This window comes from Dama dama, chromosome 23, assembly GCF_033118175.1.
Source record: "Dama dama isolate Ldn47 chromosome 23, ASM3311817v1, whole genome shotgun sequence".
In the NCBI taxonomy this organism is placed as follows: domain Eukaryota; kingdom Metazoa; phylum Chordata; class Mammalia; order Artiodactyla; family Cervidae; genus Dama; species Dama dama.
The window spans coordinates 2,371,996-2,398,800 of NC_083703.1; the positions used below are offsets into that span (position 1 = coordinate 2,371,996).

Here is a 26,805-nt window from a genome sequence, read left to right on the forward strand (position 1 = left end):
ACAGGTGATGAATATATTGCTTTCTTATTCCCCCTCTGGAGAGGGCAGAACTATAGCCAGTTTCTGAATATAAAAAGTCCTCACTTCCCCATTAACCTCTCAAGTCCATCAAACCTCAGCATAGGAGGGATAGATGATTCATGATTCAGGACCCGCTGGGATAGAGAGGATGGTGATTTTTGGATAAGAGGGTGGAAGGGTCTCTATAAACTAAATGATGAAATGCACATAGAATAACATGCCAGTGTGGACCATTCTCCTGTTTGGAAGTTGCAGTTATACTGGGAAGATGATGAGCGTTTGAGATCCAGTTGCAGAGATGCTGGTAGCAAGGGTCATAGAGGCAAGAAAGAAGGCTTGGTTTGCTGCGTGAGTCTTTTCTGCCCTAACCTAGTCCTTCCACACTTTGTATTCTGCCATAATGGTTTCATAAGACACATAACATAAATATTCTCATGATCACACTTCTGTAACCTCAGAGACATTCACATCTGAGCTGAGGCCCCACTCCAATTCCCTAAAAATTTTAATATTGTTTGATTATTTTATTTGAGCCAGATTTCTCTTCAGTATCTCTGAGTTCTGCCTTTCTTTGGTTTAAGAATTACTTGTCTTTGGAAGGACAATGGAATCCTATGTCCCACTGTTATATTTTACCCAAACCAATTATGTGATATATAATGTCATCAGTTAGTCCATTCAGTCACTCAGTTGGGTCTGACTCTTTGTGACCTCATAGACTGCAGCATGCCAGGCTTCCCTGTCCATCACCAGCTCCCAGAGTTTGCTCAAACTCATGTCCATTGAGTCGAAGATGTCATCTAACCATCTCATCCTCTGTCATTCCCTTCTCCTCCACTTATCCTCTTATGTTCTAAGGGAATTTAAAAAACAGGAGTTGAATGTAGATGAGGGATAGAGAAGAGCATTGGAACAGTGGTCTAGTGATCACTGTGCAGGTTTTCAACCCTAGGACTTAACCTGTATATCTGCTTAGAAAGACATAATTAAGCAAAAATAATTTCCTTTAAAACTTAAAGCATTTATAGAAATATAATATGTATGTTATACATAATGCATAATATAACAGATACATTTTTAAAATAGTAAAAACATCTGACCATTTCCAAAATGCATGTTTGCTCCTTTTATATTCAATATTTACATGTATTTAAAATAAACAAGTTGTACAACTAACTAAAATAAAAGTGTGTGTATTATTTCATATGTTCCTTTGTTTATATATAATACCTTCTTTCAAAAAAGCATTAAAAAATAAGGAAATCTCAAATATAAATCAAAGAAACAACAAAGATATCAGTGCTGTCCCAGAACTCCTGACTTGTTTGTTGCATGCAATTCTGTCTGCAGGAACATTCAACATTGCCTCTTGCCTGACCCAGATTATGTAATTATCTCTGAGTCTGGTCCCTGGGTGGTGGACACTTGGTCTCTCAGGAATAAGTAACAGATATGATGTAATTCATCATCTGATATTCATACAAGTAAGCTGATTGCAAATGAATATAGACCTTTAGAATAGTTTGCCATTGGTCCCCCTCTACCTTAATGCCCAATATTACACTGATTCAGAACAGTGAATGCCTCTCATCTGCAAGCATTCCTAATTCCCAGTTCACCAACCTTTATGTGGCCACTTTGTTTTCATTCAATACATTAGAAAACAAATGCATACCTATTCACCCTCACACACTTACACAGACACACAAACACACTCTCCATTAAACATACTCATGAAACAAAGATTTTGTAAAAAGCAGCAAAAACCTCAACATATTTATATTCCATATGGATAACTAGATGTTTTCTATACAATTTGACTTTTAGTTTTTAAATACAAATGATGTTAGGATTACGTGTGTGTACAGGGAAGCCTGACGTGCTTAAATTCATGGGGTCACAAAGAGTTGGACACCTTGACTAAACAACAGCAAGGCTTTTTATATTATGTCATAATTACAGTCTCTTAGAAATAATTTGAATAATTATTTAATTGACATTGGTCACTTCCATTATATGGCAAGATTCATTAGTAAATAAGCAGATGGGTTCACCATGAAATAAAGCCCACATAGAGGGCAACAGCAACTTAGAAAACACTAACTTTCAGGAAATTTAAAAAACAAAATTAACACATATAAATACTGAAGAAACACAAATTTGACAAATGAAGAGTCCAAAAACTTTCCACAAATAAGGAATATTAAACAGAAGTTTAAGATATAAAATGAAACCTGTGGCATTTAGGAAATTATACATATTGCTAGGAATGGAAGATAGTATAAATACAAACAGAATCATACAACATTAGTCACACCAATTTTGATTTTCATAAATTATTGTGTAATATTGGGAGGAAAATGTATACAAACAAATTTTCAGTGGAACCATTTTATTTTTACATTTCATCAGAGCCTCTTTCACATCTTTGTTCCGTAGGCTGTAAATCAGAAGATTTAACATGGGAATCACAAGGGTATAAAACAAGGAGGTCATTTTATCTTCATCTAGAGAGTAGGAAGTACTTGGCCTGAAATACATGAAGAGCAGGGTTCCCTGGAAAATTGCCACAGCAGTTAGGTGGGAGGTGCAGGTGGAGAAAGCCTTGAACCTCCCTTTGGCAGAGTGAATCTTTATCACTGCTAGGATGATGTAACAGTAAGACACAAAAAGAAAGTGTAATCAGTTCAATGAAGCCAAAAATGATAAATATCACTAACTCAATGACCTGTGTGTTTGAGCAAGATAGCAAGAGGAGAGGAGGAACATCACAGAAGAAATGGTTAATTTCATTTGACCCACAGAAACATAAGTGGAAAGTTAATATTGTAATTGTCAAAGCATCCGTAATTCCCACCATATAAACCCCAGCCATCAGCAGGGAGCACAACTTGCCAGACATCTTGACTGTATAAAGCAAGGGGTTGCTAATAGCCATGTACCGATCATAGGCCATGACTGCCAACAGTAGACACTCAGAATCTGCAAAGGTACAGAAGATCAGGAATTGCAGAGCACAGCCATAGAAGGAGATTGATTTGTTCTTGATGAGGAAGCCTACCAGCATCCTGGGTCCAATGGCTGTGGAATAGCAAAGGTCACTGAAGGAGAGGTGGCTGAGGAAAAAGTACATGGGTATGTGCAGCTGGGGGTCTGTTCTAACTAACACTATCATCCCAGAATTTGCAATGAGAATAATGATATAAACAACCAGAAAAGTGGTAAATAGAGTCACTTTAATTACTGGGCTACTACTAATTCCCAAGAGAAGGAATTCTGTCAAGGAAGTGCAATTTCCCCCATCCGTTCTTCTTTATTCTTCTTGTAAAAATGCTCCAGAAATGACTGAGACAATGACAGATCAATGTTTTCACTCTTTTTGAGACAAAATATTACCTGTAAATCAGATATAATTCATTCCAGTACATTTTATTCTGAGAAAATAGCCCATACACATTTCCTCGCTATTTGATTTTAAAAGGTTAAGTGTGGGATAGGAGGTTTGAGAAAGTCTGACTCTAAATTTGGATGTCATCTATGATGTATGTGACTAGTTGGAACCTTCACTGCTTTATCTCAGCAATCAGTTCTTTATTGAAAGCTCATTGCATGTCAAACATAACACGAAAGTAACACTTTAATTAAAGACAGGGTTGGAGTATTCAACCTTATATTTAAAAGATACTTATCCAACTAAGAATACAAGTGATTACACTTCTTGAGTACTTAAGAATCATGATGTGTTTATTTGTCCGTTTTCATGTTCAATTGCTAAGACATGTGTGGCTCTTTCAACTCAATGTTGAAGCTTACCAGGCTCCTCTGTCCATGGGATTTACCAGGCAAGGACACTGGAGTGGGTTGCCATTCCCTTCTCCAGGGCGTCTTCCCGAATCAGGGATAGAATCCCCATCTCCTGAACTACAGGTGGATTCCTTACCACTGACCCACCTGGGGAGCCCACTTTGCTTATTATTAAATAATAATAATTGTTTATTTGTTATTTATTAACAAATTATTTGTTGTTTATTAAATAATGACAGAATGAAATTCTGCTCTACTTTTTAATGTAGATGTTGAGCATTAGATATATTTTAGCAAAATTTTCTCTAGAAATATTTTACTGCTTTGCCACATTATTATTACTTACGTGCAGGAGAAGTCTGGTGCCAAAGGACATGTCTCTTGACCAGATAAAGAAAAATTCTAGAAACAAGCAGAAACAAGAAACTTTAGCTAATGCATTTTCATCCCTTTAGATTTTAATCTGGCTTGTTCATTAAAAATAGATGGGACAAAAGTAACAAACATATATTTGATATAAGCTTCTATTTGTGTGTATGTTTATATGTATGTGCATGTGTGTGCTTATGTGTGCATGCACTCTGTTGATATATGAAAATTGGAGGATGAATGATCAACTGATTTTGCTTTAGATGAGTAAATATGGTATGTGTTTTTTATGGATTGAATTTGCACAAATTATTAATAGCATTAGTATTGTAATAAGTCATTATGCACAGCAGCAAAGAATTTGCCTGCAATGCGGGAGACATGGGTTCAATTTGGGGCTCAGAAAGATCCCCTGGAGAAGGAAATAGCAACTCACTCTAGTATTCTTGCCGGGAAAATCCCATGGACAGAGGAGCCTGTTGGGCTACAGTCCTTGCAGTCTCAAAGAGTCAGACATGACTGAGTAATTGAGCACACACAACACAAACAACATGACACTTTTTACTGTTAAAATATTCCAAAAAAATCTTAAATCTTGGTTATACCTTTTCACAGTGCTTTAAAAAAATCCAACTTTCACCCTTAATTTTGTTTAAAATATACATATGTAAAATTGTTTGCTAATCAAAATAAATCTGATTTGTCCTGCTTTAATAAGAAATACAATGGGAGTGCTCCGGCCTGGTGCACTGGGAAGACCCAGAGGAATCGGGTGGAGAGGGAGGTGGGAGGGGGGATCGGGATTGGGAATACCTGTAAATCCATGGCTGATTCATATCAATGTATGACAAAACCCACTGGAAAAAAAAAAATAAAAAAAAAAAAAAAAAAAAAAAAAGAAATACAATGGGGGACAGATATACACCCATGGTTGATTCATGTCAGTGTATGGCAAAACCACCACAGTATTGTAAAGTAATTTAAAAAAATAGAAATACGTTTTTTCCATTAGATTACAGATTATTAACCAAAGGAAATAAGTAAATAAAGTGTTCATTTACAAGTCTCTAAATATTTGCTTCCTTAGTTTTTGAAATTTAAGGTTCTTATTCTTCATTCTTCAAATTTGGCAACTCAGAAACTTACCTGCGATGAGCAAGTTCTCCTGTGCTTGCCTCTGGAAGGTGAACAATATAGACAGATCACACTTAAGTTTTACTTAGTGACAGTTGGGAGTTAAATCTCTGAGGCATTTGCCCTCACTCTTCTGTGTTATGCAATCCTGTGATTAATTAGATTTCTAGTTTTGTATTTTCCCCCATGAATGCTGTGACAACTTTAGAAAAGGCAGAACTTTAATTATTCACACTTGAAGCAAATTGATCATATGAGATTTTTTTCTAATTTTTAACTTGTTAATGTGATGTATCACACTAATTTGCATCCTTATGATGGTTGCTTTGAAATTTTGTCAGATCATTGCTTATCACCACTTAAGTTAGTTATTCTTCTGAGGTTTTATTTTGTCCATTTGTTTGGAATTTATTTCTCTGCTTCCTCACTTTACATGGAGTGAAGTGAAGTGAAAGTCACTCAATCATGTCTGACTCTTTGCGACCTGATGGATATACAGTCATGGGATTCTCCAGGCCAGAATACTGGAGTGGATAGCCATTCCATTCTCCAGAGGATCTTCCCAACCCAGGGATTGAACCCAGGTCTCCCACATTGCAGGTGGATTCTTTACCAGCTCAGCCACCAGGGAAGCCCAATAATACTGGAGTGGATAGCCTATCCCTTCTCCAGGGTATCTTTCCGACCCAGGAATTGAACCGGGGTCTCCTAAATTGCAGGCAGCTTCTTTACCCGCTGAGCTATTTATATGTATTAGGTTAAGTCAGTTATGTTTCCTATCTCTCCACCACATAGGGTTCCCTGTATGTGAGCTGCGTGAGCCTTTCTGTTGTGATGGGGCCAGCTGCTGCAGGAGTAGTCCTAGGCAAATTGCCCTCTGGCCAGTTTGGCTAAAAGGTTCTGCCTGATACAGTGGCTGCTGGCCCACTGTTGGGCAGGCTTAGGTCCTGAGGTGACTGGCTACAGGCGTGGAGGGCTAGGACTGTTCCAGGCCTGCTAGTGGACTGGACTGGGGTCCCTGTGGCTGGTCAGGGGCTTGGAGAGGCTGGAGCTCATTTCAGCCCATTCCTGGGAGAGCTCTGGTCCCTGGGCATCCAGCTGCAGCACCTGGGGCTCCTGGTCTGATGGCAAGGATCTAGCGGATGAGTAAGCCCTTCGCACTAACAGACCAGAGTGAGGACTGGGCAATGCTGGTTGCCATGAGTGTCCTAGTGCCCAAATGAGTCTCAGAAGTGGCTGCTGCCAGCATCTGTGTTACCAAAGGAGTTCCACTTGGCTCCTGCTTCTACAAGAGGCTCTCCAAGACCAGCAAATGGATTTGATCTGGGCTCCCTTAAAATTAAGGCCTTTACACTCAGACTCAGAGTGCATGAGATTATGCATGCACCCTTTAAGAGCTGAGTCTGTTTCCTGCAGCCATCCAGCTCTCTCATAGGCAAACCTTTCCAGCTTTCAAAGCCAGACCTTCTGGGCTTGTTTTCCAATGGAGGAGTCCTGGGCTAGGGAGTCCAGTGGGAGCTCAGACCCTTCACTCCCCTGGGGAGAGACTCTGCAATTGTCTTTATCCTTCCATTTGTGAGTTGCCCACCTGGTGGTGTGGGTTTTGACCATACCATGTCTCTATCCCTCCTACCTAATTCACAGTAGTCCTTCTTTTTATCCTTAGGTGTGGAAATCTTTTCTTCTAGTCTTCAGGTGTTATCATAAATAGTTTTTCTGTAAATAACTATCAACAGTGCTTGATATTTATATCATCATATAATTTTCTATGACATATGTCAATCCACACCTCTACTAATACTCTATCATTGTGAATCCTCTGGTTATTAAACATCAATACCAGTGAAGTCTTTCATTTTAATTTTAGCTACTATATATTTTTTTTTCCTCATGACTAATACACTTGATTACCCATTTTTAAAAAATGCAGGATGAAATAATTGTTTAATGGGTCCAGCTTGATGGCATTAGGACTCCTGAAACACATGCTAACTATTTTATGATTGCCACTTTATCCAAGGTCTAACTGGCCTAGGGATATCACATATTCTATTGTTATGCATATGCTTAAAAAGAAAAAAGCACACACAGCAATAGAATTGGCTATTGCCTTGAGAGATTCATACCAATGTAGTTACAGAATGTGGTAGCAGGAGTAGACAAGAAAGATTTTTCAGACTAAGCCCATCTTTTAGCAGAGTAGACGTTATGTCCCAAAGAGAAAAAGCCATTTGCTGGAGGTCACATTGCTGGTGAGCAGAAATACAAATTCAGACCCAATTCCATTATTGTTTCTTCAGTTCATAGAATGCTGAAGAAGAAGACTTCAAACTAGGTTAAATTTGCTGCCTCTTAAGACAAGCTACACACTTATTGATGTAGTGAGTATTAATACACACAGCAGAATCATCATACGTACACAGGCACAGATATGTTTTCATACTTTATACTTTCATACACACTATATTTTCATACTTTAAAAGTTTCATCCAAATATTCTTTAGAAAATTACATTATACTTGATCTGACAGAACATTGAGTGTTTACTGCTTGATAATTTTCTTAAAATTAAACACAAACAGAACCAGCAAATCCTATTAAAGCAGTCTTTAAAGAAAAGAGTTTAAAAAAAAGGTAAAGAGATTAAGGGATGTCTCTTCATCTTAAACACTTATGTGAAGGATAGTCATTGAATCTAATTTTATGCAACACAAAAAGATTTAATTTTTATAGACATGAATATGTTTAGTATGTTTTTATTAGTAAATTGAGTGTGGAAAGAGTTGGACTGTAATTAATTTCCTGATATGTGAAATACTCTATGAACAGCAAATATATTTTCTGTAATATAAAATAAAATATTTTAGAGTAATGTATACTTTTGTGTTAAAACTCAATTCAATCAGTAATTGAAAGCAAATAACCTGCTGATAATTATGTTTTAATGTGTTGCTTAATGAAATTAGCCAGAAAGGTAAACACCAATATAGTATACTAACACATATATATGGAATTTATTTTTATTTTTTTCCATTTATTTTTATTAGTTGGAGGCTAATTACTTTACAATATTGTAGTGGTTTTTGCCATACATTGACATGAATCAGCCATGGATTTACATTGTTCCCCTTCCCAATCCCCCCTCCCACCTCTCTCCCCATCCCATCCCTCTGGGTCTTCCCAGTGCACCAGCCCTGAGCACTTATCTCATGCTTCCAACCTGGGCTGGTGATCTCTTTCACCCTTGATAGTATACTTGTTTCAGTGCTATTTCTCTCAGAACATCCCACCCTCGCCTTCTCCCACAGAGTCCCAAAGTTTGTTCTGTACATCTGTGTCTCTTTTTCTGTTTTGCATATTGGGTTATCATTACCATCTTTTTATATTCCATGTATATTCATTAATATACTGTATTGGTCTTTATCTTTCTGGCTTACTTCACTCTGTATAAAGGGCTCCAGTTTCATCCATCTCATTAGAACTGATTCAAATGAATTCTTTTTAATGGTTGAGTAATATTCCATAGTGTACATGTATCACAGCTTCCTTATCCATTCGTCTGCTGATGGGCATCTAGGTTGCTTCCATGTCCTGGCTATTATAAATGATAACCCTATATTCTTATGATATTTTAAAGTACATGATGTTCAGCACTTTTTATGCCTAATGAGATATATAGAATTAGAAAAGAAGTTAAATTGAAAACCTTGTATAACTCATTACCCCACCCTCCTGGAATCAGAGAAGAGTGACTCCATGTTCATTTTTGATGATGTAAAGTAAAATGAGTGGTCTTGACAGCCTGATATAATGTTATTTTTTTCATAAATGGATTAACTGATAATTTATTGCTGTGAGAACAACATAAGTACTTAATTTAGTGTTACAAAGTGAGGATTACTTAATATCCCTCTACTTGGCAATCACCACTATTTAAATTGTTAAGAATACAGTTCCTGTTTATTTCACAAATACACAGAGAAAGAATATAAGTACTTACAAATGGGATACTAATGCAAATACTACTTTTACCCCACTGAACACAAATTTGTTAATAACCATTCCTTTACAACTGCAACTGTATTAACCAGGTTTTTATTCCCTAATTTTAAGAAGAATAATGCTATGAGCACATGAAAAGAGCTGGAGTCTTCTTTTCTAGTGAGTTTTAGAGAAGGTCCTGGTACATTGCCCCCAACTCCCATTCATGTAATTACTATAGAGTTGTTCCCACTGATGTAATCAGGGCAGAATTATGAAGAAGATAAGATTGAGAAATTCTCTTCATCTGATGATCCCTGCCTCTGATACATATTTAACCTATACCAAAAGATAGAAGCATAAGTGAATTTTGCCTAAAATAGATATTCTGGAATAAACTATTAAAAATAGTTTTTTTTAAATGTCAAAAATTGACAAAGCTCAGTTTTGCATCAGTTTTTCAAGGGATTCTTGTTTACTTATTCACTAAATGTTTCTGAATGGCATCATGAAACCAAGCATTTTAAGTAGCAAAGTAGAAGCTTTGTGAACAGGACAGGCTAGGGTCTTGTACTTATGAAACGTTGAGTTAAGGTAGGAGGTTTTTCTTTTATTTATTTATTTATTGTTATTACTTAAGTACTACTAAGTGTCATGATGGAACATGTGTAGGGTGTTACTATTACACAGGAAAGGCAAAAACAAACCTTTTAACCCACTAACTCTCACTTTTGAGGGAGAAAGTTTATTAATCCCATTGTTTAAAAAAAAAAATGGAATACTTGGACCATAAGATGAATTGGTGTGGGAAGGAGGATTGTTCTGCCCATGATATCTCTCTGAAGCATACACATGAACAGAGAAGAGATATATCTTTTCTAAAAAAATAGCAAAGTGAACCCATTACTATTCTTCCTTAGTTTAGAGATACAATGGAGATAAATAATTTCTTACCCTTACATTCAATTTAGGCATAAAGATAAGCGATGGAAAATATCTAGAAGTTGTATTGGTGAGATTACCAGACTTAGTCAAAGTACCTGAACATAAGCTATCAGAATCTTTAAATAAATCATTTTGGGTAAAAACGTAATTTAGTGCCAATTGCTCTTTTCAGTGCAATTTTCACATCCTGTTTCTTAAACTGTAGATCAGTGAATTTAACACTGGGATTAAAACTGTGTGGAAGACATGGGACATTTTGTCTGTGTCCATAAAGTAATGAGCTGGATCTGAGATATATGAGCAGGAGTGTGCCAAACAATGTAGCCACAGTGGCTAGCTGGGAGGCACATGTAGAGAAGGCTTTGCATCTCCCCTTGGCTGAGTTCATTCTAAGGATGGTTGTTATGATGTGGCAGTAGGAGAGGAAGACAATGATGATACTGCAACCCAGAACACAGTTGCTATAAGGGAACATCACAATCTCATTGATGGTTGTATCTGAGGAAAAGAGGGCTAATATGGGTAGGAAGTTACAGAAAAAGTGATTGATGATGCTGGAATTGCAGAATGACAGCTGATTGTGCAATAGGTAAAAACTGCTGGATAGATCAAAGCTTCTAAGTACACAAAAACTACAAGCTGAGTACAGAATCTCCTGGACATGACAACTGTATAAAGAAGTGGATTACAAATGGGTACATAAAGCTCATAAGCCACGATAGTCAACATGAGACATTCCACATCTGCAAAGGTCCCAAAACAATACATCTGAATGGCACACAAATTAAATAAAATCTTCTTTAGCTCAGATGAGAAATCAGCCAGCATACTGGGAGAGTCAGTGGAGGAGTAGTGAGCATCACAGAAGGACACATTTCTCAGGAACTAATACACGGGTGTGTGGGGTCTGGGGTCCACCTTGAGCAGCAGGACCATCCCTACACTGACAATCACAGTTACGCTGTGAACCAGCAGGAGAAGAATGAGGAGCGCCTGCTGCACATCCCATCTGCCAGGAAGTCCTGGCATTACCAACTCAGGAAGCAGCGCAGCTCTCAGCAGTCATCACTCACGTCTGGGAATCCCAGGTTATGAAAGAGGAGATGGAGGAGGAAGATAACATCATCTTACTACCTCAGTATTTTAGTTGCTGATCCTTTCTGTATTTCAGTGATTAAGAAAAGAGATAATGCTAGGGCTCTGTGATGCAAACTGACTCCCTGTAAATTTATTTAATTTAGTATAACAACAATAATAATAATGATATCACTTCCATTTGCATAGCACTGGGCTGTTTGTTTCATTGAGTTAAACAATGTTGTGGTCTGCGTGATCACACTGGCTAGTTTTCTGTGATTATGGTTTTAGTATGTCTGCCCTCTGATGCCCTCTTGCAACACCTACTGTCTTACTTGGGTTTCTCTTAACTTGGACGTGGGGTATCTCTTTACAACTGCTCCAGCAAAGTGAAGCCACTGCTCCTTACCTTGGATGAGGGGTATCTCCTCACAGCCGCCCCTCCTGACCTTGAACGTCAGGAGGGGTGGCCTATCGGCCCTCCTGCACCCATGCAGCCGCCGCACTTGGATGTGGGGTTGCTCCTCTGGGCCGCAGCCCCTGACCTCAGGCATGGGGTAGCTCATCTCGGCACCTGCCCCTGACCTCAGGGGTTGGATAGCTCCTCTCGGCCACCGCCACTGATCTCGGGTGTGCGGTAGCTCCTCTCGGCCGCTGCCCCGACCTCGGAGGTGGGGTAACTCCTCTCAGCCCAGATCACAGTCTTGTCTAACTCAATGAAACTAAGCCATGTCATGTGGGGTCACCATAGACGGACAGGTCATGGTGGAGTGGTCTGACAGAATGTGGTCCACTGGAGAAGGGAATGGCAAACCACTTCATTATTTTTGCCTTGAGAACCCCATGAGCAGGATGTAAAGGCAAAATGATAGGATACTGAAAGAGGAACTCCCCAGGTCAGTAGGTGCCCATTATGCTACTGGAGATCAGTGGAGAAATAACTCCAGAAAGAATGAAGGGATAGAGCCAAAAAAAAAAAACAAACAATTCCCAGTTGTGAATGGGACTGGTGATAGAAGCAAGGTCCGATGCTGTAAAGAGCAATATTGCATAGGAACCTGGAATGTTAGGTTCATGAATCAAGGCAAATTGGAAGTGGTCAAACAGGAGATGGCAAGAGTGAATGTTGACATTCTAGGAACCGGTAAACTAAAATGGACTGGAATGGGTGAATTTGACTCAGATGACCATTATATCTACTACTGTGGGCAGGAATCCCTTAGAAGAAATGGAGTAGCCATCATGGCCAACAAAAGAGTCCGAAATGCAGTATTGGATGCAATCTCAAAAACAACAGAATGATCTCTGTTCGTTTTCAAGGCAAACCATTCAATGTCACGGTCATCCAAGCCTATGCCCCAACGAGTAATGCTGAAGAAGCTGAAGTTGAATGGTTCTATGAAGACCTACAAGACCTTTTAGAACTAACACCCAAAAAAGATGTCCTTTTCATTATAGGGGACTGGAATGCAAAAGTAGGAAGTCAAGAAACACCTGGAGTAACAGGCAAATTTGGCCTTGGAGTTTGGAATGAAGCAGGACAAAGGCTAATAGAATTTTGCCAAGAGAACGCACTGGTCATAGAAAACACCGTCTTCCAACAACACAAGAGAAGACTCTGCACATGGACATCACCAGATGGTCAACATGGAAATCAGATTGATTATATTCTTTGCAGCCAAAGATGGAGACACTATATACAGTCAGCAAAAACAAGACTGGGAGCTGACAGTGGCTCAGATCATGAATTCCTTATTGCAAAATTCAGACTTAAATTGAAGAAAGTAGGGAAAACTACTAGTCCATTCAGGTATGACCTAAATCAAATCCCTTATGACTATACAGTGGAAGTGAGAAATATATCTAAGGGACTAGATCTGATAGACAGAGTGCTTGATGAACTATAGATGGAGGTTCATGACATTGTACAGGAGACAGGGATCAAGACCATCCCCTGGTCTTGGAAAGAAATGCAAAAAGGCACAATGGTTGTCTGAGGAGGCCTTACAAATAGCTGTGAAAAGAAGAGAAGTGAAAAGCAAAGGAGAAAGGGAAAGATATTCCCATTTGAATGCAGAGTTCCAAAGAAGAGCAAGGAGAGATAAGAAAGCCTTCCTCAGTGATCAGTGCAAAGAAATAGAGGAAAAACAACAGAATGGGAAAGACTAGAAATCTCTTCAAGAAAATTAGAGATACCAAGGGAACATTTCATGCAAAGATAGGTTCGATAAAGGACAGAAATGGTATGGACCTAACAGAAGCAGAAGATATTAAGAAGAGGTGGCAAGAATACACAGAAGAACAGTACAAAAAAGATCTTCATGACCCAGATAATCATGATGGTGTGATCACTCACCTAGAGCCAGACATCCTGGAATGTGAATTCAAGTGGGTCTTAGAAAGTATCACTATGAATAAAGCTAGTGGAGGTGATGGAATTCCTGTTGAGCTATTTCAAATCCTAAAAGATGATGCTGTGAAAGTGCTACTCTCAATATGACAGCAAATTTGGAAAACTCAGCAGTGGCCACAGGACTGGAAAAGGTCAGTTTTCATTCCAACCTCAAAGAAAGGCAATGATAAAGATTGCTCAAACTACTGCACAATTGCACTCATCTCCCACACTAGTAAAGTAATGCTCAAAATTCTCCAAGCCAGGCTTCAGCAATACATGAACCGTGAACTTCCAGATGTTCAAGCTGGTTTTAGAAAAGGCAGAGGAACCAGAGATCAAATTGCCAGCATCCGCTGGATCATCAAAAAAGCAAAAGAGTTCCAGAAAAACATCGATTTCTGCTCTATTGACTACGCCAAAGCCTTTGACTGTGTGGGTCACAATAAACTGTGGGAAATTCTGAAAGAGATGGGAATAACAGACCACCTGACCTGCCTCTTGAGAAACCTGTATGCAGGTCAGGAAGCAACAGTTAGAACTGGACATGGAACAACAGATTGGTTCCCAATAGGAAAAGGAGTATATCAAGGCTGTATATTGTCACCCTGCTTATTCATCTTCTATGCAGAGTACATCATGAGAAACACTGGGCTGGAAGAAGCACAAGTTGGAATCAAGATTGCTGGGAGAAATATCAATAACCTCAGATATGCAGATGACACCACCCTTATGGCAGAAAGTGAAGAGGAACTAAAAAGCCTCTTGATGAAAGTGAAAGAGGAGAGTAAAAAAGTTCACTTAAAGCTCACCATTCAGAAAACCAAGATCATGGCATCTTGTCCCATTACCTGATGGGGAATAAATGGGAAGACAGTGGAAACAGTGTCAGACTTTATTTTTCTGGGCTCCAAAATCACTGCAGATGGTGATTGCAGCCATGAAATTAAAAGACACTTACTCCTTGGAAGGAAAGTTGTGACCAATCTAGATAGAATATTAGAAATCAGAGACATTACTTTGCCAACAAAGATCCGTCTAGTCAAGGCTATGGTTTTTTCAGTGGTCATGTATGGATGTGAGAGTTGGACTGTGAAGCAAGCTGAGCACTGACAAATTGATGCTTTTGAACTGTGGTGTTGGTGAAGACTCCTGAGAGTCCCTTGGACTGCAAGGAGATCCAACCAGTCCATCCTAAAGAAGATCAGTCCTGGCTGTTCATTGCAAGGACTGATGTTGAATCTGAAACTCCAAAACTTTGGCCACCTGATGCGAAGAGTTGACTCATTGGAAAAAATCCTGATGCTGGGAGTGATTATGGGCAGGATGAGAAGGGGACGACAGAGGATGAGATAGCTGGATGGCATCACCGACTCGATGGACATGGGTTTGAGTAAACTCCGGGAGTTGATGGACAGGGAGGCCCGGCCTGCTGCGGATTATGGGGTTGCAAAGAGTCTGACATGACTGAGCCACTGAACTGAACTGTACTATTTGTGGCATTTTGTCATCTAAATTATTGACACATCAACCTTATTAGTATGTATGCCAATTTTTGCTACTTTTACTCATATTAAGAAACTGGTGTCCTCAGATCTGAGACAGTAATTCTTAAATTAATTGGTCCAGATAACCTACATATTCTGACAAGATAGTGGCTCTTTTCAATATTGCAGAAATATTGTTTTATCCTGAAATAGAGATACATAGTTAATGAGTGTCATAAATAATGAATGTGTCCCTTTGCTATTTCCTCATCATGAACAATTATGGAATAGGCAGACCAATTCAATTTTCCTGGATATAACATGCTCTTGTATCCCATAAGTCTTTTATTTTCTCCCCATCCAGTATACATTCTTACTGTTGTTTAGTCACTAAGTTATTTCTGACTCTTTTGTGATCCCATGGACTGTAAGCCACCAGGATCCCTGTCCATGGGATTTTCCAGGGAAGAATACTGGAGTAGGCTGCCATTTCCTTCTCAGGGCATCTTCCCTATCCAGGCATTGAAACTCAGTCTCCTGCATTGGCAGGCAGATCCTTCACCACTGAACCACCAGAGAAGTCCAATATCCAGTAACAAGTATCAGTTAATTGGAGCAGGGAGGGAACTGAAGAGGGTGGAACTGTCTCCATAAGTTATATGCTGGAGAGCGCAGGTAGAAATATTCCAGGGCTGACCCCACTCTCCTAAAACTGAGCTATTGCTCAGGGGACATTATGAAGAATGTTTGGGACTTAATATAGAGCTCCTGGTAAGACAGGTGACATTGAGGCAAGAAAGGCAGTGTGGTTTCCTGCATGTATCACTCTGCCGTAATTAACTAGAATGTATGTGATCTACTCACCAATAGATCAGATATGTAAGATGTTTGGTAAAATTACTCCTATGTCTTCAGTTCCACATATGCAAAAAGTTTCACATATTAGTGATGCCTCCATCCCAATCCCCCAGACACTGTAATATTGGTTTATTGTTTTCTTTGATCCTTATTCTACCTCTCTCTGGTTTAAAGGAATTGATGTTTCCTGAATTCCCTGCCCCAGTCTTACATTCTACACAATAAGTTATATTATATACAATGTCACAAATATTCTCCTCTGTTCTTTTAGAATATTCAAAGAGTGGGGTTGCATGTGTATGCAATGTTGATATATAAAAACTGGGGTGTGGTCTGACTTTTATTCTTTCTAGACTTAAGTATTATGGTGAATTTCCCAGGTGGTTCAGAGGTAAAAAATCTTGGGTGGGGAAGATCCCTTGGAGAAGAAAATGGCAACCCACTCCAGTGTTTTTGCCAGGAAAAGTCCATGGACAGAGGAGTCTGGTGGGCTACAACCCATGGGGTAGCAAAGAGTTGGACATGACTTAGAAACTAAGTAACAATAAAGAATTATGGCATTTGGATATCATAAATATTGTGTTATGAACTTGGATTTATACATATTGGTAGTTGTAATATGTTCTCTCTACTATTATTTAAAAAAGACAAAAGCAAATTGACCTGTACAATGACATTATGTGCAACAGTGAAATATGGCTTGCATATCAACCTTGATTAAAATTAAAAAGCTAAAATATTTAATATTCTTCTACAAATTATAAATGATCTTGTCAAATTCACACAGGTTTAACAAGTAAGTATCTTTATTTAGTTATTATGTTTTAGTGTTTATGTAACTGAGCAAGTATAAAATGACTCATTTGAAAATTTTCAGTACTTCTTCACTTTGCTACAAAAGTAAGTCTCTCTGCCACTTTCCATATTCTTTAAATTTATCCATTTAGAAACCTACCTGCAATGAACAAGTCTTCCATCTTTTCACTCTGGTACATGTAACATAGGCAGATAGCTTTTTATTTCTGTCTGGCGACTATTGGGACTTAAGTCTCTAAAGCTTCAACTTTTATATTTTTATGTTATAAGAACATGATAAATTAGATTTCTAGTTCTGTATTTTCCCCTATGGATGCATAGCAGCTTTAGCAAGGGTTGAGCTTTTAATACTTCTTTCTTTTCACAAAATTTATCACTCTCTGAAATTTATCAGAATTTATTTTAATACTATGCTTTATGGATACCAAAATCTACATTCTCCTCCCATGAAAAGAGATGCTTAATGAAATTAAAATAGATTTTTCCACTAACAATTTTCATGTCTTTCTCATTGCTGATCCAGTTTCTTCCATTTTTAAAGATTGCCTTCATTTCTTATTTATAGATATGACAATCTTACATGTTGCTTTATTCATTAGTCAGGGTCTGAGACCTTTTCCTCAAGGACATGTCAGTCACCCTTATTTCATTTTTTTTTTTTTTTTATTGTGTGGCTTCAGAATAATTTTCCTTTCTTCTAAGTTATGACTAGCCTAATAGTTAAATGAACACAAGACAGGGTAATAGGAGAAAAACAAAGTTACTTTTCTACATATGGATGTCCCATAAAAAATATTGAGATTCAAAGTGACCAAAGCAGAAAGCTTTTATTCATTTTAGGCAAGAAAGCAATAATTTGTGAGGAATTGACAAGACAAAGGTGTTTAGGCTTAGGACAGTAATTAGTAAGCATCTGGTCCCACCACTTCATGACAAATAGATGGGGAAAAAATGGAAACAGTGGCAGAGTTTATTTTCTTGGGCTCCAAAATCAGTGTAGACAGTGACTAAAGCATGAAATTAAAATATGCTTGCTTCTTGGAAGAAAAGCTATGACAAACCTAGAAAGTGAAAGAAAAGTGAAGTCTCTCAGTCATGTCTGACTCTGTGCAACCCTATGGACTGTAGCCAACCAGGCTCCTCTGTCCATGGGATTTTCCAGACAAAAGTACTGGAGTGGGTTGCCATTTCCTTCTCTGGGGGATCTTCCTGACCCAGGGATCAAACCCAGGTCTCCCACATAATAGACAGTTATTCTAGACAGTGTGTTTAAAAAGCAGAGACTTCACTTTGTTGACAAAGATCTGTACATTCAAAGCTGTAGTTTTTCCAAAAGCCACGTATGGATGTGACAGTTGGACTATAAAGATTGAGTACCAAATTGATGCTTTAGAAATGTGGTGCTGAAGAAGATTCTTGAGAGACCCTTGGACAGCAAAGAGATTAAACCAGTCAATCCTAAAGGAAATCAACCTTGTATATTCACTGGAAGGACTTATGTCAAAGCTGAAGCTCCAATACTTTGGCCACCTGTTGTGAAGAGCCAACTCACTATTTAAAAAAAAAAAAAAAAACCTGATTCTGGGAAAGACTGAGGGCAGGAGAAAGGGGTGACAGAGGATGAGATGGTTGGATGGCATCACCAACTCTATGGACATGAGTTTGAACAAACTCCATGAGATGGTGAAGGACAGGGATGTCTGGTGTGCTTCAGTCCATGGGGTCGCAAGAAATTGAACAGGACTGAGAGACTGAACAACAGCAACAAGCAGTCAATAAAGAAGTAACAAGGTTTGGCCATGCAGCCTTCTTGACCCATAAACTCCCTGTTTCTACCCTCTGGTACAGGGAGGGGAACTTTCAAATGAGAGATTTATTTCCTGCTTTCAGGGCTACAAAGGAGAATCAGAGTGTCCTGTTTCCACTGCTCTTTCTTAAGTAACTTTAATTCAAAGTATTAATATACCAAGCAACATATTTTGGGGTGATATAGTCTGCTCTCCTTCACGGCATAATATCTATCACACATAGTTCACTCTTTATTTAATTTCCTATTCTATTTGTATACAGATAGATCTCATTTTATCATGCTTCATTTTGTTGTTTTTTCAGTTAGTTGTATTTTTTTTTTTAAGCTGAAGATTTGTGGTCAATCTGTATCAACCAAGTCTGTCAGCACAGGTTTTCCAACAGAATTTATTCACTTCATGTCTCCATGTCACATGTTAATAATTCTCACAATTTTTGAACTGTCTCATCATTAATCTATTTGTTCTGTTGATCTGTGATCAGTGATTTTTGACATTACTTTTACAGCTCATTGAAAACTCAGACGATGATTAGCATTTCTTCTTTTTTTTAGTGATCAAGTACTTTTAAATTATGGGATTTGCATTTTTTAGACATAATGCAACTGAACATTTAATAGACTGTGATATTATGTGAATGTAACTTTAACATACACTGGGAAACCAAGCATTTCTTTTGACTCTCTTTACTGTGATACTTACTTTATTGTGGTAGGCTGGAACTCAACCCACAGTATCACCAAGGTCTGTTTGTAGGTAAGAATTATACATTCTTACAATGCATAAGAAGATGTCTATAAGTAATTGTTCCATGAATGTGTGTTTTTAAATAGTTTCCTGTTGTTATGCTGGTGACTGTTCTTTATCTCTGGTGATATAAGGCTGGTAGATGTTCAACAACAATTAAAAATAAACAGCATTTGAAGGTTTTTTTCTACTAGATAATATACTAGAACAAAGATAATATTTTATTAAAAACATGTGTTGGGATACTTCTGTGAAAAAAAAAAAAAAAGCTAATATCCGTTTGTTTCTGAAATAGCCTTTGTGTGTTACTCATAGGAAGAGAGAGAGAGTGATGGTTACCAGGAGATGGGAGTGGGAGATTGAGAATATGCTGGTTAAATTGTACACAATTGCATTGTAGGAGAAATTAATTCTTCATTTTATGTACAGCATTGGGATTAAAGCTACAATACTGTATTATATATAGTAAAGTGTCTAGGATACTAGATCATAATTATCCCTCAACAAAAATGAACAATAATTATATGACTGATGCAGGTTTTAGCTAAAGGTATAATGGTAATCCTGTTCTAATACATAGATTACTAAATAAATACTGTACTACACAATTTCATGAAGCAAAGGAAATAACTAAAATATTGTCCCTGAAGTTGTGCATCATAGCAGCCTTAGAGGATATGCTCTTTATTTTTCATGTTTAGCATGATAATATATGAATCATTTCAGGATGCTGACAAGCATATATTCTTATGTATTCATTAAATTCTTCTCCTGAATGTAACATAAAATAAAGTCTTCTTACTGTGAGTTTTGCTTATCACAATTAATTTATTTCTTTACCACAAAAAAGGCAAATGCAAAATTTTTGTGTATGGAAAGTAATTTATGAAGATAAATATAAGCCAGTATATGTTTACAAATACTCCAGGGGATTGTCTCCTCTGAAACCTCACTGAGAACTAGATAGAGACCTAGGTTTATTTTAGGGTCCTATAAACCTAGAACCCACTGTAGACTAAAAATCATTAAAATGAAATTATTGATATGTGATAAAGAGTGCCTGAATAATATATTAATCGTTGCCTTATTGTAATTATTAGAGCGATGATGTCTATTTAAATATACTTAACTTACACTACAGGAGATATTGCTGAGGCCAAGCACAAGCAAAGTACTTATAATAATTTGCTACATATTAAACTGAAGGTGTTTGCATCACTCAAGAGCTTTACTACCATTATCTAGTTACATATTTGAAGGTTGGAGTTTGTCCTTGCTTACTTCATTATGATTCCTTTGCAAAATCACTTTTCCCGTCAGGCACTTCTCTATTTCCCAGGATATAAAATCTCTTAGGATTTCACTCTGTTGAGATAGGACTTAAATTTAGCTTCCTAAACATGGCCGTCTCTGCAGACCATTTAGTATAACTTCCTGCCATTATGAGGGAATGAGCTGTTGTGGCTACATTATTATTAAAAATTGGATAATTAGCTTAACAAACGGTTTTACATTTAATTGAAGTTGACTTTCTTACATTACAAAAGAAAATCACAGTTAAAATTTAATACATCAGAAGCAAGCAATTGAGAAAGAAATATGAGTCCCCTGTGCCACTATACCTCTATTTGTAATACTCTATAGGAACAGTTTATTTATTAATACAAACACTTGCCTTTAGAAAATAATTGTGTGCCACTGAGTCATGGGCCAATGAGTGTAAGTTCAGTGTACCAAGGAGGGTACCAAGAGGGGTACCAAGGAGTACAAGACTCATTAAGGCTCTTTGTTTCTGGGAAAAGTATTAGAAGTACACATGGATTTAAAAGGGGGTTAAATAAGACATTTTTGCATTACTAAATAATCTATGAAGATTGTAGTATTTATTTCACAAAAAATATACTGCACTGTTATGTATATCAAGAATTTCTAGGGATACAAATTTATAATAATAATTCTGAAGTTTCTGGTAATGGTAAACAGACTTTACTTTTGGAAAATGTTTTTGATGTGCAATGAGTGAATCAGTTCAGTCAGTCGTGTCCGATTCTTTGCAACCCCATGGACTGCAGCATGCCAGGATTCCCTGTCCATCACCAATTCCAGGAGCTTGCTCAAACTCATGCTATATAGAGAACACTTAAATAATAACTATATAGATAAACATTTTTCCAAAATGTTACCTGTTGACCTAGGTAAGTATAGACCAAGAAGTAACAATTTCCACAATTAACAAAGCCTTTTATAAACTCCCTCCTAAATGGCTAATCTCTTACCTCCAAAGAGTAGATACTTTCTTGACTTTTACTGCAACAGATCAGTTTTGTATTTTTTTTTGAACCAGACATAACTGGATGTCTATAGCATGCACTATTTTGTTCAATTACATGCAATCCATCCATGCTGTTACATGCAGTTTCAGTACATTCATTGTCATTGAAATATCTTAATTTTTTGTGCATATGCATCATTTATTTATCTATGTTAATGTTGATGAACAATCATATTTGCCGCCAATTGGTAGTGAGTATACTATGAAAGGCATATGAATTAAATATATAGAAAGTGAAGAAAATGGTTAGAATTGGAATTAAATAATGCAAGACAAAGTATTTTGATGCTAGCTTTCTCTTTCTATGGAAAATCAAACCAGAAATCTCTTACAAGTCCTTAGCTCAAGCCCCTATTTGAATCACAAATTCTGTGGGGTGTTCACATTAAGTGACTATTTATCCTCCACATTCTGTTTAGGGCCAGGGATCTCACACATTGTACAAGTCAATCAATTTAAGACACCCTTTATTGAGATTAAAATTCTTCATTTAATATGCAACATTTTATTTTCTTCAGTTCACTCATTAGCCTTAGATTTGCTCATAAGGGCTAAATGCAGATGAAATTTGATTTTAGACACATCAGCATTTTGTGTTTTTTTTTTCTTTTTTAAGAGAGTAATGTGCTAACCGTAGAATATTTATACTTCTGAGATTGACACCCATCTTTGTGTCAGGCTTCATTCTGAATCAATCTCACTTCTGCCATGCTGCTGTTCAATATAGTATCTAGAAGGTAGAGAAACATCCCAAGAGAAGGAAATGGCAACCCACTCCAGTATTCTTGCCTGGAAAATCCGATGGACGGAGGAGCCTGGTAGGCTACAGTCCATGGGGTCACGAAGAGTCAGACACAACTGAACGACCTCACTTTCACTTTTCACTTTCATGCATTGAAGGAAATGGCAACCCACTCCAGAATTCTTGCCTGGAGAATCCCAGGGACAGAGGAGCCTGGTGGACTGCCATCTATGGGGTCACACAGAGTCAGACATGACTGAAGAGACTTAGCAGCAGCAGCAGATAAACATTTCAAAAGGTAATAACATTAAAAAAGGATTGAGAAAATATTATAAATACAAGAAACACCCCCTCATTTTTCTATACATCAACACATCCCCCTACCTGTCTCAGAATCCTAGAAAAGCTTTTACCGTGGAGTGTACTACCTATTCTCCTACTTGGGCTTTAATCTAAAATGTTTTCACTCAAAGGTGTCTTACAAAGGCATTTGGATAGACTTAGGCACCAAATTATTTTTGGCTTGTTTTATTGTAGCAAACACTCAAGAATGCACTTGATTCTTATAGGGTCCTTCAAATGAATGCTTATGTCTCTGTCTACTAAATAGGCCACTTTCAGCAATTCAATCACCAGCAAATTAGAGTAGAGATATGTGAAGTTTTCAAATATCTTCTAGCCAGAGGAGAGTTCTTTGGTTTAATTATTTAAAAAAAAAAAATTAGCTGTATGTCTTTATTTATTTATTTATTTTTCTTCTTTTTTTTTTTTTATTATTATTATTTTTTTTTCCAGTGGGTTTTGTCATACATTGATATGAATCAGCTATGGATTTACATGTATTCCCAATCCCGATCCCCCCTCCCACCTCCCTCTCCACCCGATTCCTCTGGGTCTTCCCAGTGCACCAGGCCGGAGCACTTGTCTCGTGCATCCCACCTGGGCTGGTGATCTGTTTCACCCTATATGCAGAACAGAAAAAGAGACACAGAAATACAGAACAGACTTTTGAACTTTGTGGGAGAATGTGAGGGTGGGATATTTCAAAAGAACAGCATGTAAGCTGTATGTCTTTAACTTTCCATTACTTTTAGTATTCACAACCAGTTTATGTACTTAGATATAAGATGTGTGTATGTGTGTGTGAGTTTGTGCTCAGTCATGTCTGACTCTTTGTGACCCACTAGGCTGTAGCCTGCCAGTTCCTTTGTCCATGGAATTATCCAGGTAGGAATACTGGTGTGAGCTCCCTTTCCTTCTCGAGGGGATCTTCCCGACTCAGGGATCAAACCTGCACTTCCCGCATCTCCTGCATTGGCAGGTATATTCTTCACCACTGTGCCATCTGGGAAGCAGATATAAGGTACAAAACGTGTGTTTAAGGCACATGCATTTAAAGCTATCAGTAATTTTTTTTGCTTTATTATGAATAAATTTTCAATAAAATTAACTTCTTTCTTTCTCCTTTTCTCTCTTTCTCATTCTTTCATTTACCCACTTGCTATATATCTCCTGGGTAACAGTCCTTAAAATCAGAATGTTCATAACCCCACATTGAAGGAAATAATTTAGAAAACAGATACAACAATGATCTGAAGCACAGGCTGGTGTGTGAATCAAGCTCAGAGCTTGCAGGAGAGACATAAAATCCCTGGAGGAGGTGACTGGGTTGTAAATTGCAGCCCTCCAACCTGGACACTCTGAGTTTCCTTAAATGACACAGTCTTGTCACACCTCACCTCTAACTGTCCAACCATCTTCACAAAATGCTTTTTCTGCTGACTTGCATCTCTCAGTTACTTCCTACTTATCTCTTAGATACCAAACTAGTTGTGTTCGTTTTCAGGGAGCAATTTTTAACTTTCTTCACTATACTTGAACAATGTGCTTTGGGTTTATGCTGTCCAGTCTTTACATTATTGTGCAAATATAGTTAATTATAAATACTGTGAATAATTATCTAATTAACACCTATCACTTCCATTAGAAAAGATTAATTTGTGTAAAAACTGCTAGATTTACCATTAAATTCAGAGGAAGCAAAAACTTGGCAAACTAACAGTTCAGAACTTTTCCACAAATAGGGAGCCTTAAATATAAGTTCAAGACATAAAATGGAAGTGTGGAGTATATAGGAAACAACATATTTTGGAATGACTTGAATATACTTATTGATCAAACCATAGGAACCAAAACAATTTTGACTTAAATCGTAGTGTAAGTGTAGGAGAAAAACATATACCTACAGCTTTACAATGGAACCACTTTCCATTTTTAGGCTTCTTCAGAGCCTCTTTCACATGCTTCTTTCTTAAGCTATAAATCAGGGTGTTTAACATGGGAATCACAAGGGCATAAAACAAGGAGGTCATTTTGTCTTTGTCTAGAGAGTAGGATGAACTTGGCCAGAAATACATGAAGAGCAGAGTTCCCTGGAAAAATGCCACAGCAGTTAGGTGGGCGGTGCAGGTGGAGAAAGCCTTGAACCTCCCTTCAGCAGAGTGGATCTTTATCACTGCTAGGATGGTGTAACAGTAAGACACAAAAAGATCTGAAAGCATAATCAGTTCAATGAAGCCCAAAATGATAAATATCACTAACTCATTGGCCTGTGCATGTGAGCAAAAAAGCGAAAGTAGAGGAGGGACATCACAGAATAAATGATTAATCTCTTTTGACTCACAGAAACACAGGCAGAATATTAATATTGCATTAATTAAAGCATCCACTATGCTGATCATGTAAATCTCAACCATGAGCAGGGAGCATACCCTGCTGGACATGCTGACTGCATAGAGCAAGGGGCTGCTGATGGCCTTGTACCAGTCATAGGCCATCACTGCCGGCAGGAGACACTCACAATCGGCAAAGGTTCAGAAGATCAATGATTGCAGAGCACAGCCATAAAAGGGGATTGATTTGCTCTTGGCAAGGAGATCTATCAACATCTTGGGTCCAGTTGCTGTGGATTAGCAGAGGTCACTGAAGGAGAGGTGACCGAGGAGAAAGTACATTGACATGTGAAGCTGGGAGTCCACTTTTATTAAAATGATCATCCCAAGATTTGCAGCAAGAACAATGTGATAAACAACCAGAAACATGGTAAACATCACTTTGATTCTAGGGTTGCTATTAATTCCTAAGAGAATGAATTCATTCAAGGAAGAGCAATTTTCTCCATCCATTCTTCTTTATTCTTCTAAAATCCAGAAATCATAAGGAAAAAAAAAAAGTGAGATCAAAGGTTTAACTCTTCTTGACATTTGGAAAAATATAATCTGTAAGTAAGAAAATATTTATTACAGTGTATTATATTTTTTATATCCTTTATCCTCATAATGTAGCTTAGAGATGTCTCATTTTATGTTGTTGACAAAAGTTGAAGGGTCTAGGATAGGATTTTGACAGCTTGATCCTCAATTTGAATGTCATCTGTGAGGTATTGGAATTGTGTGAAACTTCACTGCTTTATCTCAGCAATCAATTATGAGATTAGAGATCACTGCAGCTTAATAAGATATGAAAGCAACACTCAAATTAAAGAGACAAAACTGGAATATACAACCTTGTATTTATAAAATAAATATCCAATTGAGCATAAAAGTGGTTATACTTCTTGAGTTATTTAAGGATCATATGCCAGAAACCAACACAACATTGTAAAGCAATTATCTTCCAATGAAAAATAAAACTTAAAAAGGAATCATAATTTGCTTAAGATTGTGTATTAAACTCACACAATGAACATATCTTGGAATTTAAAATGAACAATATGATATTACTATTCTCGGTCTAAATTAGTATTCATATTCTTGAGACATTAGGTATTTCATAAGTTTTTATTTAGATATATTCCACATTATTGTTACTTGCATGCAGGAGTGGTGAGGGGTCAAAAGATCTGTCTCTTGATCAGCCAAACAAATTCTAACAAGTCGGATCAACACAGCCTTTTAGATTTTAGCCTCATTTATTCCAGGTGGCTGCTAAGGTAGGCGGTGCCTGAGACAGGGGTTCCATACCTGGGTTGCGAAGATCCCCTATAGGAGGGAATGACCAGTGGAACCACTCCAGTGTTCTTGCTTGAGAATCCCATGGACAGAGCAGCCTGGTGGGCTACAGTCCACAGGGTCACAAAGAGTTGGACACAACTTGAAGCAACTTAGCATGAACACACATCCATTAAAAATAGAGATGGAAAAAGGAGCAATAAACATATCTTTGATATATTGCCTTCTATTTATGTGTACATGTGTGTGTATGTACTTTTGTTTCCCTGTTAATATATGCAA

The 26,805-nt window shown here is 37.6% G+C and overlaps 2 pseudogenes; both read right to left on the reverse strand.

Moving 5' to 3' along the window:
• Positions 1-145: 145 nt before the first annotated feature.
• On the reverse strand, positions 146-11,897 carry LOC133045259 (olfactory receptor-like protein OLF2; annotated as a pseudogene).
• A 20-nt stretch (positions 11,898-11,917) lies between these two features.
• Positions 11,918-25,698, reverse strand: LOC133045260 (olfactory receptor-like protein OLF2; annotated as a pseudogene).
• Positions 25,699-26,805: the final 1,107 nt, after the last annotated feature.